The sequence below is a fragment of the Gorilla gorilla genome, chromosome 18 (genome assembly GCF_029281585.2).
Source record: "Gorilla gorilla gorilla isolate KB3781 chromosome 18, NHGRI_mGorGor1-v2.1_pri, whole genome shotgun sequence".
In the NCBI taxonomy this organism is placed as follows: domain Eukaryota; kingdom Metazoa; phylum Chordata; class Mammalia; order Primates; family Hominidae; genus Gorilla; species Gorilla gorilla.
The window spans coordinates 67,114,724-67,132,802 of NC_073242.2; the positions used below are offsets into that span (position 1 = coordinate 67,114,724).

The 18,079-nt window shown below is 37.6% G+C and overlaps 1 pseudogene; it reads right to left on the reverse strand.

Moving 5' to 3' along the window:
• Positions 1-2,909: 2,909 nt before the first annotated feature.
• On the reverse strand, positions 2,910-8,726 carry LOC129527350 (polyadenylate-binding protein 3-like; annotated as a pseudogene).
• Between the last annotated feature and the right edge of the window lie 9,353 nt (positions 8,727-18,079).

An 18,079-nucleotide genomic window follows, 5' to 3' on the forward strand; every position in this document is an offset into this window, starting at 1 on the left:
AAAGTTTACCTGTCATCATCTGCCTGCTTCTTTTAATAAATTATTTCACATGAAAGAAGAATTCTAAAGTAGAAATATGTAGGGACTGTACAGAAAATCCAGGATTTAGTAAACATGTGATTTCAGTACAGGGCTTTTCTTGGACTTTTTACTCCAAAGTTAATTTAATAAAAATAATATTAAATGGAATGCTGTCTTGGTATTTACATACTGTAAGAACAAATTAAATCTGTAAATACCCTAAGAAAGTTTAAAGTAATCCCTCAGGCTGAATTTGATATCATAATACAAACTGAGCTTAATATAAAATTAAACAAACTTAACGGCAGAAAGAAAAACTTTGAATATTGAACTTGGTAAGATAGCCTAAGTTTCCAAATAGGAGGAGTAGAACTCCCTATGATGTCCAGTAATTCAATTAAAAAGATCACTACAAAAAGAAAAAAAAGGGAGTAAAACACATCAAGTTTAAATGGGTTAACCGAATAGATTTTAAATTCTGGTTTTGGTGACTACCTGAATAAATAATATGTTAAGTAATAGAACCAAGTTAGTCTTTCCTTATTTCTGCCATGCCCTTAAAATGAAAGTCTGGTTTAGCGGTTTTTAGATGAAACATTATCTATATTTTTATTTATAGAAATAAAATTAAATCACAAATGGAAGTAAACTATAATTTTTTCAATTAGTATTTTAAAATCTAGACATAAAAGGCAGCCTCCAAAAATGAAAGATTTGGAGACTACTGTCATGTGGCAGTTTCTTCTCCTTAGTAATATAGAATTACCTTTTAATTCTGGCTGATTAAATCTGCCATGTTAATGTAGAACCCATCACAAGCAAAGTGAGTTTTAGTTAACTTCAAGACTCTTTATTTTAAAGTTATAAGAGTCATATAAACACTTCTAAAATGGCCTTATTGAATGGCATTTTAGAAATTCTTTAGACTTCTTTGGCAAAAGCTCAATGCAAGGACTGAATATTACTTTCATTCCTCTTTTTCCTCTTCTCACAAGCAAGATATTAAAATACCACAGAATATGAAATTTACACATAAATTTGCCAAGTGAAGCAATTAAAATTTAAGGAATCAAAACTATGTGTTATTCTTATTAAGACTAAGGGCTTTTACAGAATATATCACCGAAACTGCCAAAAGTTCTAAAACCGTCTGGGAAATAACTCTTAGAAAATACACTCTGGGAGAATAACTCTGGGAAAAGATAAAATAGCTACTGTTTTAGTGACATTTTCTCTTTATAGTTTTACAACAAAGTACAGACTCCATTTTCAAATATTGTAATTCTAGTACTCAAATTCTAAAAATTTAAACTGTGCCAGTGTTTTGACTACTATTTAAATCATGAGGACATCTTATTGTCACTTATAAAAAAAATAAAAATATAGGCAGGGTGTTGTGGCTCATGCCTGTAATCCCAGCACTTTGGGAGGCCAATGCGGGCAGACGATGAGGTCAAGAGATCGAGACAATCCTGGCCAACATGGTGACACCCCATCTCTCCTAAAAATACAAAAAATTAGCCGGGTGTGGTGCTGCGTGCCTGTAGTCCCAGCTACTGGAGAGGCTGAGGCAGGAGAATTGCTTGAACCCAGGAGGCAGAGGTTGCAGTGAGCTGAGATCACACCACTGCACTCCAGCCTGGGAGACAGAGCAAGACTCTGTCTCAAAAAACATAATAATAAAATATATGTGTATATATACATATTTACAAGATAGTATTTTACATTCACAAGAGGATTAGATTTCAAAGTAGAAAGTTTATTTTAATAAAAGAGAGATAAGAAATAATTTTCAAAATGAGGAATTGTGTTTTTGATTAGGAGGAAAATTGTTGTACCTATTCTTTTTATTCTTTATTTATTGAACTTTCTCTAAGTGTCTGTGATATATGTTTATAATACTGAAATAGTCGCCGTTTTAAGGTAGTGTGGCAGATGTTGTTATTTATTTGAAATTTTAAGTTTTTTATTTATAAAAAGTTTTTATAAAAATTTATTAATATAATTTTAAAATTACAACCAGTTAACCATGTGTATGATATTAGTGTTTATAGTATTTAAACAAATAAGGCTGGGCACAGTGGCTCACACCATCCCAGCACTTTGGGAGGCCAAGGCGGGTGGATCAGGAGGTCAGGAGAAGGAGATCATCCTGGCTAACATGGTGAAACTCTGTCTCTACTAAAAATACAAAAAACTAGCCAGGCATGGTGGCAGGTGTCTGTAGTCCCGGCTACTCGGGAGGCTGAGGCAGAAGAATCACTTGAACCTGGGAGGCAGAGGTTGCAGTGAGCCAAGATCACACCACTGCACTCCAGCCTGGGTGACAGAGCGAGACTCCATCTCAAAAAAATAAAATAAAATAAAATAAAATAAAATAAAATAAAATAAAATAACAAATAAATACAAGATTGTTGTTTCTTATAAACTTTTTTTGTATCTTTGCCTATTTTTTTCACTGTTTAAGGAATTTTTATTAAAGCAAAATTTTATAATCCAAATTACCTTTCCTTGCTCAGTTATCAATTCTGTTACTTAAAACAGAAGTGACATTCTTAGCTATTCCACACTAATGAATTACAAAATTAAAGGAATGCTTTAAATTTTTATACTTTGCTGAAAATTACTTATCACAGAGTCTAAAAAGCATTACAGTGTTTCTATATTTTATTATTTTGGGAGGATTTTTTCTTTTCAAATCAATAAGTAATCTAGGACTATCATTGCATTTGTTAGATCTGACATCTGCTTGGTATGTAAAGTTCAAAGTTTCCTTTTTAAATTTATTTTATACTTTACAAATTTTTTCCATAGTATTTAAGGTTTTTGATATTGAGATATTTTTCTTCAGTGATGCTCAAGTTTCTTTCTGTGGTCCCTGATCAGTTTTAAACAATTGGAACACCAGTGGCACCATTAACTGCTTTCTGGGCAGCCTCTTTAGCTTGGTGGTCTTGTAGTACAGCTATACCTTTGTCAACCTTAGTATAGAGAGGCTCTGGAGATTCAAGCATATAAAGGAGTTCCAAATTACCAATCTCCAACAACATACCAATGATTTTACCAGCATGACTAGGGCATGGCTTGAAGAAGAGGAAACAACCATTCACTCGTTTCCTTTTGCTTTTGAGGAGGAGCAGATGCCATCATGGAAGTCAAAGGTTCTTGACCTTCTACATGAACAGCAGGCTGCTTCAAGGTAACCTGGGGCTGTGCATGAAAATGCCATTGAGGATTGTGAGCTTCCACAGCATATTTATACTGTGAAATGGTACAAAAAGCAGGAGTATCTGTAGTAGCAGTAGTGGCAACTGCAGGATGTGCTCCTATTGTCTGTTTCGATGTGTTACAACAGCTGTGTTGACATGACTCGTGGAAGCTGTGAAGAAGCTGGTCTCTTACTACTAAATGTAGTGAGCTAGGAGTGGCTTAGGCATATTTTTCAATGGATGAGGTCTGGCACCCTGAGCAATTTAGGGAGGATTTGAACTTAGTTGAGCAGTTTGGCTAGGAGAATACTTTGCAGCATGGCTCTCAGTCTGTAGGATAACTGCCATGAAGTCAACTGAAGAAGGTGCTGGCTGATAGGGACTGATTCCCAGGTTGAGCATAGTTTTTACACTTGCCATTCTTTGCACATACTGCACTGGTTAATGAACTGAGCCTGGTGCTCTTCATTGCTTTTCTTCCCATGGAGTTAACACTATATACAATGGCTCAGTGCCCTCAATTCTACCATTCATTTCTGAAAGTCCTTTAGTTGCTTCCTCTGGAGAGGAGAAACATACACAAATCAAACCCTTTGTTGTGACAACCTTCCTTCATAACCTTTGCATTGGTGATTGTACCAAGTGGAGAAAGTTCTTTCCAGAGACATTCATCAATACCATCAAGATTTTTTGCATAAATGTTAACACTTTGTTATCTGGTGATCCTATGCTGCTTGATCTTTTCAAACTTGCACACAAGTTCCATCTGCCATTCTACTTTTTTCTGAGCTTGACCAACATCAATTTGTTTTCCATTGAGCTTCTTTCTGTTCATCTCATCTGCTCATCTTTATGCCTTTCAAAGCTGACAAATCCAAAACCTTTGGGTTTTCCACTTTCATTAACCACTACTATCACACTTAAGATAGATCCCAGCTTGCCAAAGAGATCTTTAAGGCACCTACCATCCATGTCTTCTCCAAAAATCTTCCTGTAAACATTGGTGAACTTTTTAACTCTGAGTTCTGCTTCTCGTTGTTTACAAGACTTAATCCAACAAAGACTTTGCTATCATTTAGAAGCATCCATTTTATTTTTGAATAGATCTTTCAGCTGCTTCTGTGTCTCAAAATGTACAATGCCATCACCCTTGAAACCATTTTCACCACAAAGCACCTAATGTGAAAGTGATAGAGACAGGAGGCAGCCAAGGGTCCTCTGGTAAAACACCACCTTCAAGACTAAAACAGCCTGAAGACTGATAAACTGGACTGCAGGTCCTGGTTGAAGCCGCTCTTTCCTCACTGATTCTGAATAATGCCCACCTGTGCACTGGGATTACGGGGTGGAGCCTTGGGAAGTTTGTGTGGTGTGCAGTGGAGAGGAGTCTGGCCTGTTCCCATGTAGTGACCTAGGATTTAATCTATGAGGTGCGAAACCTGCTAGCGGGATTCTTTCTCTCTTTGCTGAGAGTTATTTTTGCTTTTTCCTTTCCACCCAATAAACTCCGTTCCCCCTCACCCTTCAAGTGTTTGCGTGCCTTTTCCTGGTGGTATGACAAGAACCTGGTTTTTTCTGCAACAAAAAGATGTTACCAAAAGCAGATGTATCATGCAATGCTTTATAGTCAATAGATTTGTCCAATTTTTTAATGAACATGTTGCCCACTCCATTTTTGCGGAGTGATGGATCACACCGAGACCACTTAGTGTGTATTGGCTAGTCCTTTATAACATCAAAATTCATGGGGTCTTAACCACATTCCACATCCTGCATTTCCCAAGGAGCGCCGGTGATCTGGTTCCTGTAGCCCAGGATAGAGAGGACCGGCCAGCAGGCCTGGTCATGTGCGGTGCGAGGACAGGGGATGGCTGGGACGCTGGGCTCACCTCTGCACCTGTCTGCCGTTAGGGCCACAGGCTGCGAGCTTTCCGTGAAAGGAGAGTAAGGGCTGGGGCAGAAGTCTGGGCCAGCGCACAAAGACAAAATCACCTGGAATCCAAAACTACTCCACGGCCGAGGAACTGCGACCTGCAGAGGGCTGGGACGAGGGTGGCGGTGTAGGGTCCAGCGTCCAGGCCTCGGGATCCTGTTCCTTCTTGAAGCTGCTTCGGAGCTGCAAGGGGGCGGGTGCGTCGCTCTCGGCTGCCTCACCGGGTAATCTTATACAAGAAGAAAAGGAAAATGTCTGTGGCAGTGAAGACAAGGATTTTTTTGTAAAGTGTTTTGCAGGGGTGACCGGTGTTAAAACAGAAACCTTTTTTTTTTTTTTAAGTTTTTTTCATGGTATTTTTTTCGGGGGAATGGATTTTTCAAGATAATAAATATGTGCTGATCCTGGAGAACACACTCCACACTCTCAGCACTAACCGCTTGGGAGAAGGGACCCATTAATGTTTAATTGTACCTTCTCTTGTGGCCCCATTTTTTCCCTTTTAATTATGAAACATTGGAGCCTACAGAAAGGTAGAAAAAATGGGCACCCACATAACCACCACCTAAATCCCATTAATTGTTAATATTTTGTCAAGTTTTCTTTATGTAATTTTTCAATTTGAATTAAAAGTAAATTATAGGCATCATGCTAATTTGCCTCTGTATACTTAAGCCTGCATATTCAAAAACTAAAGCCATTTTCTTGCATAACCACAATTCCCTTATCCTTTCACACCAAGTTATCAGTAATTCCTTAAAATTATTCAACTCCCAAATATTTTCAAATATAAACAGTCATGCCCCATGTAACACATTTCAGTCAACTAGTCGACCATCTACACTGTGGTGGTCTCATAAGATTAAACTGGAGCATGTATAGAAACTTGATAAACAGTATATGGCCCTTGATATTGGCATTGCAGCTCAAGTAGAGGAAATGACTGATGCTCAGTAGTGGTGCTGGAACATTTGATTTTCCTTGTAAAAAATAAATAAGTGAAAATATATAGGGCCGGATGTAGTGGTTCATGCCTGTAATCCCAGCGCTTTGGGAGGCCAAGGTGGGCAGATCATCTGAGGTCAGGAGTTTGAGACCAGCCTGGCCAACATGGTGAAACCCCGTCTCTACTGAAAATATAATTAGCCTGGTGCAGTGGCAGGTGCCTGTAATCCCAGCTACTCAGGAGGCTGAGGCACGAGAATTGCTTGAACCTGGGAGGCTGGGGTTGCAGTGAGCTGAGATCGCACCAGCACTCCAGCCTGGGTGACACAGTGAGACTCTGTCTCAAAAATATACATATATACAGCATCTAGGTTTGCATAATTACACCCTATGATTCACATTTTCTTAATTGTTTCCCAATTATAGCAATTTTTAAAAGCCAGGATCCAATCGAGAACTGGACATTACATTTTGTTTTTGTCTCTTATTTTGTAATCCAGTAGATTTCTCCATACTTAATCCCTTGCTAAATGGCATAGACTTTTTTTTTTTTTTGAGACTGCGTCGTGCTTTGTCACCAGGCTGGAGTGCAGTGGCGTGATCTTGGCTCACTGCAACCTCTGCCTCCTGGGTTCAAGAGATACTCTTGCCTCACCCTCCTGAGTAGCTGGGATTACAGGTGCCTGCCACCACGGCTGGATAATTTTTTGTATTTTTACTAGAGACAGGGTTTCACCATGTTAGCCAGGATGGTCTCGATCTCCTGACCTCATGATGCACCCTCCTCAGCCTCCCAAAGTGCTGGGATTACAGGTGCGAGCCACCGTGCCCAGCCGGTATTGACATTTTAAAGGAACCATGCTAGTTGTCACGTAGAATATCTCACATTCTGGATTTGTGGGACTGTTCATGGTTTCATTTAGTTTGTTTGTCTATCCCCTCAATTTTCTGAAGTTTGAAGTTAAATTTAAGGACTTGGTTACATTCAGGTTAAATTTTTTGGCCAGAATCATTCAAAGGTGATGTCGTATACTTCCAATAGTGGCACATTATGAAGTTTATGTCTGGTTGTCCCACTGCCAGTGATGCTAATTTTCATTCCTAAATTAAGGTGGTGATTGCCAGATGTCTATATTGTAATGGTATATTTTCCTCTGTAATTAGCCAGTGATCTCTGAGTTTATACCTTGGTACTACATGAATATTCATTTTTCATCAAATTTCTCAAAATTAGTAGACTTTGTTTTTTAGAGCAATTTTAGGTTTACAGAAACCAATGAGCAGAAAGTACACAGAGTTCCCGTGTAACACTACCTTCCTATCCCGCTCTCCACCCAATCCCTACCTCTGTACACAATTTACCCTATTATTAACATCATGTATTAATGTGGTATATTGGTTACAATTGATACATATTGATACATTATTATAACTGAAGTCCATAGTTTACATTAGTGTTCACTCTTTGTGTTGTAAAATTCTGTGAATTTTGACAACTGTATAATGACAGATATCCACCAGTATCATACAGAATAGTTTCATCACCATAAAAATCCTCTGTGTTCCACCTATGTATCCCTCTTTTACTTTCCTCAAATTGCTGAAAACCACTGATGTTTCTACATTATAGTATTGCCTTTTCCAGATAGTCATACACTTAGAACCATACAATATATAGCCTTCTCATGCTGGCTTCTTTCACTTAGCAATATATATTTAAGTCTTCTCCATGTCTTTTCTTAGCTTAATATCTGATTTATTTTTAGTGCTGTATAATATTCCCTTGTCTGGATGTACCACAGTTTGTGTAGCCATTAACCTACTGAAGGATATCTTGGTTGCTTCCAAGTTTTGGCAGTTATGAATACAACTGTTATAAACAGCCATGTGCAGGTTTTTAAGGTTTTAACAAACTCTCTCTGGCAGTTTCTGTTTTTCCTCACTTTTCAAGCCCATGGGCTATCTCCCAGTGCTGTTCATTTTAATATTCTGCAGAGTACCTAAGCATTACAGAATATAGAAGCTGGAAGATACTTGGCAGTCATTTAGTCCCTCATGTTCTAGATGAGAAAACTGAAGCCCAGATACCTTATTATTTGTACAGTCCCCCAATCTGAGTGTCAGATCCACCTCTCCCAGTTGTTTTCTGTTCAAATAACCCTGTGAACTTCAGTGAACCTCACTGACCACATCATCATTATTCACCAATAGTTCCCCAATAGATCCACTCTACATTAGCTCATTTCAAATGTTCTTTTCCTTTCACACACATACCATACAGTACTTAAAATTCTGTTGACAACAATCAATATGAATTCAAATTAAGTTCTTGCCCCAAGGATGTGACTTCTACTACACAGTTTCTTTTGGCCTGAGGGCAATTCCTAGGGCATGAACTTAGTCATGTGCCCTCAACAGACAGCACTCTAAGGAAGCTGGGGAATGAGGGTCTCCATTCTGCAGGGAGGCCTGGACTACACACCACAGAAGACACTACTCTGTCCATCCCTCGCGTCATTTGGATCCATGACTTCATATAACTTCTCTCCATCTAGGAATAGCTCCTCCAGGATTTTGGTTGGTTTCTTTTGCTGGGGAAATGTGGAAGTAACATTCATGGAGGGAAAAATAGCTCCTTGGCTCTTCAACTGGTCTTTCACCCTAAACTGATCATCTGCCTTTCCTACTATACAGGTACTATCAGGTTTACATTCTTACCCTCAGCTAGCACCTCCACTGGTCTAGGTCACTTACCTGGTGATAGGAGAGGGGGGTGTAGTAGCAATGGCTACTAGACTTGTCCTTTTAAATTGAGCAATCAAAATTTAGTAAGGGACTACTTAAACATCCCTTGGCTGCCAAACACATTCCTGTCTACTTCCGTTGTGTAACAGCACTGAATTGCAGAGATAAGAAGCAGAAATTTCCCAAGTGAATCCCTGGGGGTGACGGTAAATAGTGCTACTCTTTCTTCAATCCATGGTCCTCTTTCTATTAGCGACATGGGACCATATAATGGTTACTGATCTAGGATATATGCTTGTATCCCATCCCTGCAGCTTCAAAGGGCTACTGGAGGCTGTTCCATCACTCCATCAGTTTGACAGCTTCTAGTTGTTGTGATTTCGTGATTTGTATTAGGATCACTGAAATGCATTTTCATGTGTCCACCACTGCAACTGCAGTGCTACAAAGTACATTCCCTTTATACAGTGCTATAAAGTACAATGCAAGGATGTGTAGGATTCCATATTGGAGGATTAAACATTCTGTCAACCCTTGGATAGTGGTGCTGGTTGAGGCCATGTAAGTAGGAAAGATAAATCCATACTCAGAATAAGTATCAGTTCCAGCCAAGATGAATCATTACCCTTCCTGTGATGGAAAGAATCCAGTGCATTCAGCTTGCCACCATGTGGCTACTTGGTGTCCTTGAGGGATGATGCTATCTTGAGGCCTCGGTGTTGCTCTGTCTTGATGACAACTTTGACATTCAGAAGCAGCAGTAGCTAGATAAGACTTAGTCAGTGGAGACTTCTGCTCTTTGGGCCTCTGCATAGCCTCCATCCTTGTCACTATATTTATTCACCAATTGTGCCAGTACTGAGCTGGCCAATGGAAGAGGTTGGCTAACATCATCTGGCTGAGTCACTTTTCTCCTTGGTTGTTGATAGATACCTCTTGTAGGTGTTAACATGTGAAACAAAGATCTTCATACTTTTTGTACATCCCCATAAGTCCACCCATATGTCCTTTTCTCAGATGTCTTTTTCTCCAGTCTTCCAAATTTTCTCCTTCCATCCCCCTGACCTGTAGCCAAGCCATTTGACCATGAGTCAGTACATTCTTACTTTGAGTCTCTTCTCTTTCCATGCAAAGTGAATGACAAGGTGTGTAGTGCAAAGTTCTGCCTACTGAATTTTTTTTAATTTTTTTATTTTTTGAGACAGAGTCTTGCACTGTCACCAGGCTGGAGTACAGTGGTGTGATCTCAGCTCACTATAAGCTCTGCCTCCTGGGTTCACGCCATTCTCCTGCCTCAGCCTCCCAAGTAGCTGGGACTACAGGCGCCCGCCACCATGCCCAGCTAAATTTTTTTGTACTTTTTTAGTAGAGATGGGTTTTCACCATGTTAGCCAGAATGGTCTCGATCTCCTGACCTCATGATCCACCACCTTGGCCTCCCAAAGTGCTGAGATTACAGGTGTGAGCCACTGTGCCTGGCCAAGAATTTATTTTTCAGTTGAGTTTTTAAATATTAAAAAATTTTAAATATACAAACAAAAATTGTATATATTTGTAGCGTACAACCTGATGTTTTGAAATATGGATACACTGTGAAATGGCTAACTCAAGCTAATTAATACATGTGTTACCTCACATACTTATCATTTCTTTTGTGGTGAAAACACTTAAAATCTACTGTCCTAGCAATCTTCAAGTATGCAATACATTGTTATTAACTGTAGTCACCATGTTGTACAATAGGTCTCTTGAACTTGTTCTTCCTGCTTATCTTAATTTTTGTATCCTTTGACCAACATCTCCCCAGTTCTACCCTCCTTCCCCTCCCCTAATAACCATTATTGTATTTTCTGCTTCTAGGTGTTTGACTTTTTTAGATTCCACATGTAAGTGAGATTACATGGCATTTATCTCTCTGTGCCTGGCTTATTTCACTTAAAATAATGTCCTCCAGTTTCATCCATGTTATTACAAAAGACAGAATTTCCTTCTTTAAGGCTGAACAATATTTCATTATGTATATATACACCACATTTTCTTTAATCATTCATCTGTTAAAGGATACTTAGGTTGATTTCATATCTTGTCTATTGTGAATAATGTTGCAATGAACATGAGGTACAGATTTTTCTTTGACATATTGAATCATTTTCTTTGGGTATATAAATAGTACTAGGATTGCTGTATCATACGGTAGTTTTATTTTTAACTTTCTGAGAAACCTCTATATTATTTTTCATAATGGCTGTACTAATTTACATTCCTGCCAACAGTATACAAAGGCTTCCTTTTCTCCACATCCTTGCCAACACATGTTATCTTTTGTCTTTTTCATAGTAGCCATTCTAAAAGGGATGTCTCATTGTGGTTTTGATTTGCGTTTCTCTGATGACTGGTGATGTTGGTTATTTTTTCATATTCCTGTTGGCCGTTTGTATGTCTTCTTTGGAAAAATGTTTATTCAGGTACTTTGCCTCCCTTTCATTAATCAGGTTATATGTTTTCATGCTATTGAGTTGTATGAATACTTTATATATTCTGGATATTAATCCTTTATCAGATGTATGGCTTGCAAATATTTTCTCCCTTTTTGTAGGCTATCTCTTTACTCTATTGATTGCTCCCTTTGCTTGCACAGCTTTTTAGTTTGATATAATCCCGCTTGTCTATTTTTGCTTTTGTTGTCTGTGCTTTGGGGGTCATATCCAGAAAATCATTGCCCAGACCAGTCTCATGGAGCTTTTCCTGAATGTTTTCTTCTAGTAGATTTATGGTTTCAGGTTTTATATTTAAGTCTTTAGTCCATTTGTGTTTTTTTTTTGTATATGGTATGAGATAAGGGTCTAATTTCATTTCTCTGCATGTGGAGTTCTCCCAACACCATTTATTGAAAAGATTGTCCTTTCCCCATTGTGTATTCTTGGCATATTTACTGAAAATCAATTGGCCTTAAACGTGGATGTATTTTGAGGCTCTCTATTCTATTCCATTGGTCTACCAGTCTGTTTGTATGCCAGTAACATGTTATATTTTTGATTACTATAGAATCATAGTATATTTTGAAACTGGATAATGTGATGCCTCCTACTTTGTTCTTTTTGCTCACAATTTGCTATTTGGAGTTTTTTGTGGTTTCACATGAATTTGGGGACTTTTTTCTGTTTACATAAAAAATATCATTGGAATTTTGATAGAGATTACATTGAATCTGTAGATCACTTTGGGTACTAAGAACATTTTAACAGCATGAATTCTTCTAATCCATGAAGATGGGATATATTTCCATTTATTTTTGTCTTCTTCAATTTCTTTCACCAACGTTTTATAGTTTTCAGTGTACAGGTCTTTCACCTCCTTCGTTAAATTAATTCCTAAGTATTTGTGTAGCCATTATAAATGAAATTGCTTTCTTGATTTCTTTTTCAGATAGTTCATTGTTAGTGTATACAGATGCTACTCGTTTTTTTATGTTGATTTTGCATCCTGCAACTTTGCTGAATTAATTTACTAGTTCCAACAGTTTTTTTTTGGTGGACTCTTTAGGGTGTTCTACATTTAAGATCATGTTGTCTGCAGAGACAATTTCACTTCTTCCTTTCTGACTTTAATGCCTTTATTTCTTCTTCTTGACTAATTGCTAGAACTTGAATAGAAGTGGTGAAAATGGGCATCCATCTTGTTTCTGATCTTAGAGAAAAAGCTTTCAACTTTTTACCATTGAATATGATGTCAGCTGTGGGCCTATCATATATGCCTTTATTGTGTTATGTGGACATTGATACCTAATTTGTTGAAAGTTTTTATTACAGAAAGATGTTGAATTTTGTCAAATGCTTTCTCTGCATCCATGGAGATATTCATATAGTTTTTGTCCTTCATTCTGTTAATGTGCATATCACATTTATTGATTTGTATATGTTGAACCGTCCTTGGGAGGATTTAATCTACTGCTATCTTTCCATAGCTGAAGTAGGTTGCTATCATTTTTTACTTACATCCACATCCTGAGTTGATCTTCCAATGAACAAGCTTAGCTTTTTTCCTCCTTTAGCAATATTGGAACTCCCACATAGGCAGAGTTGCCAGCTGAGGGAGAGAATCTATTGTCACAATTTGGATAATGTGGGGACCTGGATCACCTGATCATACTGCTTACTTGTGTCCTCTAGTCTTTCTCATGCCCAATCCTTGATGTGATATGGTTTGGCTCTGTGTCCCTACAAAATCTCATCTCAAATTATAATCCCCACATGTAGAGAGAGGGACCTGGTGGGAGGTGACTGGATCATGGGGACAGTTTCCCTCATGCTGTTCTCATGATATTGAGTGAGTTCTCATGAGAGTGGATAGTTTAAAAGTGTTTGGCACATCCCCTCTTGCTCTCTGTCTCTCCTGCTGCCTTCTGAAGAAGGTGCCTGCTTCACCTTTGCCTTTAGTCATAAGTGTAAATTTCCTGAGACCTCTCCAGCCATATGGAACTGTGAGTCAATAAACCTCTTTTGTTTATTAATTACCCAGTCTTGGGTAGTTCTTTATAGCAATGTGAAAATGGACTAATTCAATGTGCTACTTCTATTTTATTATGATTTGTTGCTGGGCCAGCCTGTCCTTATGATCTGGTAGATCTAACAAAACCAAACTCATGGTGGGAACTCACATGGTCACTTAATATTTGTTGTCAGATAATCCATCTCTACCTAGGTGCAGTAGCATGCTAGGAGCTATTAAAGTACACAATTATGCTATATATTTATACAATATACAATTACTTGCAGATAGCATGACCATGCTAGTGAACCCCACAAGACTATGTGTGAATTGTCTATTAGGGTTTGCTATAAACTCTACATGGTGCTTTTTCCAACTGCATATACTTCTAATACCATAGAGCCTACTAGATTGTATGGCTCAAACAGTAGGGCTGCTTGCCCTGTATCCTGGACCTGCTGCAGAGGCCTTTTCTGCCCTAAGCTTTTGTCAAAGGTGGAAGCCTTCTGTGTCACTCAGCAAATGTGTCAGAACAGTATTCCTTAGTATAGGGGGACCAATGGGCCCCCTAAAATCTTCTGCAACTGATGTCACAGGTCCTTAAATCTTCAGATGATTTTCTCTCTCAGGGATGCATGTGTCTCACTAGGCCATCCAACATGCTATTTCTTACCCAGTCTATTTTAACTGGTAAATAAAATGGACAAATGTAACATGCTACAGAATGTCCAGGCAGCTCACGTCTCTGGACTACATTAGGACAGAGAGTCAAAGAACTAATATACATCTTGGACAAGTCTCTAAATGCATGCTGTTGTCCTTCCCATGAATGTGAATTACTTCTGGTAAATTTCACTCTAAGTACTGCTTCAGTTATTTTACATATATAATGATTGGTAATCTTTTCATTTTAATTCAATTTTAAGCATGTTCTAATTTTTATTATAATTTCTTCTTGCTTCCATGAATCATTTGGAAGCTGTTTGTAGTTTCTAAAATTCATGGATTACTTTTGGATAAGTTTTTGTTATTGATTTCTAATAGTGCTATTACACATTTGTGATACCAATGTAAACATTTGATACTACCTTTAGGCCTAATATCTGGTCAATTTTTGTAAATACTCCAAGTGTGCTTGAAAAGAATAGAAATTCTTTAACTGTTGATTAGCCTTACTAATTTTACGTTTATTTATTCAATTACTAAAAATGAAATGTTAAAATCTCTCACTGTGTAGCTTTTTTATTGCTCTTTCCAATTGTAATTTTGGCTTTATTTATTTTGAGACTGCATTATTAGGTATCCACAATTTTATAAAAATTAAGAAAAAAATAGAAAAGTTTAGAAAAAAATTAGAAAAATATAGAAAATGATGTGACAGAAGCACACATGGGCTTTATCTGGATGATCTCTTGTCAGGTTTGTATCCTGGGGAAGGCCTTCACAGCAAGAGATGGACCAGAGGATTGAGACAAGGGGGCCACCACTCAGAAGGGGAGGAGGGCAAAGGAACTCCTGAGGGAGGAAAGTATCAGAGAGGAGGCTTTCATGTCTCAGTGATATCACTCAGCAGCATGGCATGGAGTCTGTAGTTCACAGAGTTCCAAAGAGCAGAAGCAGCTTGGGGTCTTTACAGCCTAGAGTTTATCTGTGGCAAGCAGATTTTGGATGTAGTTTCCCAGGGCATGTAAATCAGGCAGGCTCTAAATGCCTACAAATCTGCATGTCTGGGCTATGTTTAATACAATTGGATGTTTAAAAATTTGAGTTTGGTGCCAGTTGGTTTTTGAGCTAATGGGTTTCAGCTTGCTGTGAAGAAATAACCTAGGCGCCAATACACAGAGGCCATCCTTGTCTCATTTACATTATATGCAGTGACTCTATCCTTTTTTGCTCACAATTGTTTTATTCATTTCTTTTAGATTTGTTTCCTTTACTGAGATTATTTGGTAGGTAAGATTTCAGTTTACTGTAGTTTTCTAATTCATTATTCAAAGTGTTCTAATAAAAATTTTGCTCCATCCTTAATCCCCATTTAAACAAAGCTGCTGTGGGTAAGGTCATCAATGGCCTTCGTGTTATCAAATCCATTTTGTTAACAAAATTTTAATGTTTAAAATTTTCTCATGTGTACACATGTTTAATTTATGTAATTTCAAAACGGGGCATCATACATGGAATTTGGTAGTTTTCTTTCCTTTTTCTGTTCACTTACTCTGCTTTTTAATGCTTTACTGTAACCCACAATGCAATGTCCCCAACATTTATTATGTATAACTGATATTCACATAAAACATATTTTGTCATTAAGTGTTATCTTTTTCCACATAGGTGTTCCTGTCTTTAGTCTTCTATTTTCTCTCTCTCCCGCTCCTCTCCCACCCTTCCTCTCTCCATTTATGTACGTATTTAAATCATTTTAAAAACCATTTTATGTATCACGTCAAAGCCTTCAGTGTAAATTGAGGGTCCAATTTTGTTTTCTTTGAATTGTTTATTTTCATATATTAATTTTTCATCTACATGTAGATTCTCAATTTTTTACTACTCTTGCTTATTCTTAATTAATACAATTGTTTTTCTTAATTGATCAATTCCAATAGTTCTATAGTAGGTGCTGATATCTGGTGAGAAAAGTTCCTCTCAATAGTCTTTTTTTGGGTACAATTTTCTGACTATTCTTCTACATGAACTTTAAGATAATTTAATCCAATTTTAGAATGCTTTTGTGATTCTAATGTGAATTTAATTGAATTTATATATAATTTTAGGAGATTTATGTTTTTACAAGAGTTTTGTTTGTTTTTTTGAGACAGGGTCTCACTTTGTCACCCAGGCAGGAGTGCAGTTGTGGTATCTCAGCTCACTGAAGCCCCAACCTCCCACCTCAGCCTCCCAAGTACCTGGTTCTATAAGCATGTGCCAAGCCCAACTAGTTTTTTGTTTTGTTTTGTTTTGTTTAGATATAGCATTTCACAATTTGCCGAAGCTGGTCTTGAACTCCTGGGCTCAAGCAGTCCTTCTGCCTCAGCCTCCCAAAGTGCTGGGATTACGGGTATGAGCCACTGCACCTAGCCCCATGTGTTTCTTATTTAATAGCTTTTGTTAACATTTTTATAGTTTTTTTCTTATAGATCTTCTTTCTTGGTAAATTTATTTTACCTTTATTATTTTTGTTACTGTGAATATTTTTACCATTAGCATTTCAAGGTGCTTATTGCTAATGTGTTTTGTATTACGATCTTATTTCCAAATACCTTACCAATATTCCTCTTTAAAATATTTGAAAGTTCTGTTTTTCCTAATCTCTATGATTTGCTAGGCATATAATCATATCCACAAAAAGTTTTCTATATATTTATACTGATTATTTCATTTAAAAATCTTGTTACATTCATGGATCCTCCAAGATAATCTTTAATAACAAATAATGACAGCAGCTATTCCTACTGGTTCCTTGTTTTAATTGAAATGTTCCTTTAGGATTTAAAATACTTGTTTTGTAGGCATTTCATAAATAACGGCTATGTTTAGACACTTTCTTTCAATTTCTATTTTACTCAAGAATCTTCATTAGGAGTGGATGTTTAATCTTAACAATAGCCTTCTCAGCATCTATTGATATAATCACATTTTCCTCTTCTTTGATGTCAATTATGTAATTGTGTTAATATACTTAACTGATATTGAAATACCCATGAATTCCTGAAATACAATGCTCTTTGCATACTGCATTACTCTTTTTTGTTGTTGCAATTATTGATAACAGTGCTGGGTTTTTATTTAGAATATTCATTCACATGTATAAGTCAGATTGGTCTATAGTTTTGTTTTTTTGTTTGTTTTTTTTGTTTTGAGATGGAGACTTGCTCTGTCACCCAGGCTGGAGTGCAGTGGCGTGATCTTGGCTCACTGCAACCTCTGCCTCCTGGGTTCATGCTGGGATTACAGACATGCACCACCATGCTGGGCTAATTTTTGTATTTTTAGTGGAGACGGGGTTTCACCATATTGTTCAGGCTGGTCTTGAACTCCTGACCTTAAGTGATCCACCTGCCTTGGCTTCCCAAAGTGCTGGGATTACAGGTGTAAGCCATAGCACCTGGCCTATAGTTTTGTCTTATGTTTATCAGGTTTTCATATTAATGCTGCACTGCCTATGTGAAATGAATTGGTTTTTCTTTTTTAAAAAATTTGGGATACTTTAAATAACATTGGAATTATCCTTCTTGCAACCCTAGTACTTTTTAAATTATGGATTTAAAAAATCACTTTACATTCTCTTCTTTGTAACTTGTCTACTAACATTTTCAATTTCTTCTTGGATTAGTTTTGGTCATTTATATTTTTCCAGAAAATTACCCATTTTCTCTAGATTTTCCAATGTGTGGCCATATAGTTGCATGCAGCATTTCAAAGTGAATCTTTCTTTTTTCTTTTCTTTTTTTTTTTTGAGATGGAGTCTTGCTCTCTGGCCCAGGCTGGAATGCAATGGCATGACCTTGGCACACTGCAACCTCTGCCTCCTGGATTCAAGTGATTCTTCCACCTCAGCCTCCCGAGTAGCTGGGATTACAGACATCTGCCATCATGCCCACTTAATTTTTGTATTTTTGTAGAGCGAGTTTTCACAATGTTGGCCAGGCTGGTCTTGAACTCCTGACCTTAGGCAATCTGCCCACCTTGGCCTCTCAAAGTGCTGGAATTAATTACAGGTGTGAGCCACCGCACCTGGCCG